Source organism: Corella eumyota, chromosome 6 (assembly GCF_963082875.1).
Source record: "Corella eumyota chromosome 6, kaCorEumy4.1, whole genome shotgun sequence".
Lineage (NCBI taxonomy): Eukaryota > Metazoa > Chordata > Ascidiacea > Phlebobranchia > Corellidae > Corella > Corella eumyota.
Window position 1 is genome coordinate 12,058,202 of NC_137495.1, and position 1,784 is coordinate 12,059,985.

Sequence of the window (1,784 nt, forward strand, 5' to 3'; positions counted from 1 at the left end):
GTAACTTACCTTATTCAAATAGAATGCCCGAACATGCCGGGCGACAAAACCAGTCTAAACGACCGAGCAAGGCGCTTGTCGCGTAAAGAATTTAAAGCGAAATGCAGGAGAAAACGACGCACGTTTTTACGACCACCTAACAGTACGAACCTTGTGCTTACAAGGCTCGCCCATTTCGCGATTCAAATTTGCAAAGTAGAGCCAGGCAACTTTATAATTAGCAACATTTGTGTTTAGTATGTAAAAAGGCGTCGACACAAGCTAACGGCGGCCTCCTGTGGCGCACAGGTCGCCGTTAATTAATTACTGCGGCGATAATTAGGGTGGCTGTGAACAGATACCCCGCTTCGAAAAACCGTCAACCTGTACACGGGGTGCGAAGCAACTATTGGAATAAAATGAATTAGCCAATAGCGGCCGCGAACAGAATGACAGACCGCGCGAATTCGATCGGATTCCGCCATTTTTGGGCATCGCTTCTCGGCCCCTAGGGCTAAGATCAAGTGTAGTATCTGTTCTTCTCAGTTGTAATACCTGGGACGCTAGGCATCGCCTAGCTCTTTGTATTATGCGGATTTTTGAATACAGAACGCGGAACTGAAGCTTGCTTCGTCCCGTTCACGGGTTGTCCTGGTATTGCACTACCTCCAGGCTCGGCCCACGATCCTGCTGCGGCAGGATTATCTATTATTACATCACTCTATATATACATAGCTTTTGTCACATTTTCGTTGTTTTCTTAGTTAACTTTTATTACAAATTGGTTGAGTAAGCTTATTTAGCGCTTTCATATCGTCTTAGGCAAAAATTAAACTAAGATTGCATGCACCCTAAGGCGACCGGCATAACTTACCCAGGTAGCAACATGTCCACATTTTTGCACCGATTTAGTCTGCGACTTGATTAAAAAAAACTCCGTTTCAAAAACGGGTAACTTACCTTATTCAAATAGAATGCCCGAACATGCCGGTCGACAAAACCAGTCTAAACGATCGAGCAAGGCGCTTGTCGCGTAAAGAATTTAAAGCGAAATGCAGGAGAAAACGACGCACGTTTTTACGACCCCCTAACAGCACAGGCCATGCGCTTACAACGATCGCACATTTCGCGATATTTTATGTACACGAACTTGTACCAAATTCTTATGCGACTAGTTTTGATTAAAAAAAACTCCGTTTCAAGAACGGGTAACTTACCTTATTCAAATAGAATGCCCGAACATGCCGGTCGACAAAACCAGTCTAAACGACCGAGCAAGGCGCTTGTCGCGTAAAGAATTTAAAGCGAAATGCAGGAGAAAACGACGCACGTTTTTACGACCCCCTAACAGCACAGGCCATGCGCTTACAACGATCGCACATTTCGCGATATTTTATGTACACGAACTTGTACCAAATTCTTATGCGACTAGTTTTGATTAAAAAAAACTCCGTTTCAAGAACGGGTAACTTACCTTATTCAAATAGAATGCCCGAACATGCCGGTCGACAAAACCAGTCTAAACGACCGAGCAAGGCGCTTGTCGCGTAAAGAATTTAAAGCGAAATGCAGGAGAAAACGACGCACGTTTTTACGACCACCTAACAGCACGGGCCATGCGCTTACAACGATCGCACATTTCGCGATATTTTATGTACAGGCACTTAATCCAATTTCTTATGCGACTAGTTTTAATTAAAAAAAACTCCGTTTCAAGAACGGGTAACTTACCTTATTCAAATAGAATGCCCGAAGATGCCGGTCGACAAAACCAGTCTAAACGACCGAGCAAGGCGCTTGTCGCG

General features: G+C 44.3%; 1 non-coding gene across 1 annotated transcript; it reads left to right on the forward strand.

Annotated features, from left to right (window-relative positions):
- Positions 1-472: 472 nt before the first annotated feature.
- LOC145757219 (U2 spliceosomal RNA) lies at positions 473-667 on the forward strand. Its single transcript, XR_014285275.1, has one exon. It is a non-coding gene; the product is annotated as a U2 spliceosomal RNA (small nuclear RNA).
- The last annotated feature ends 1,117 nt before the right edge of the window (positions 668-1,784 follow it).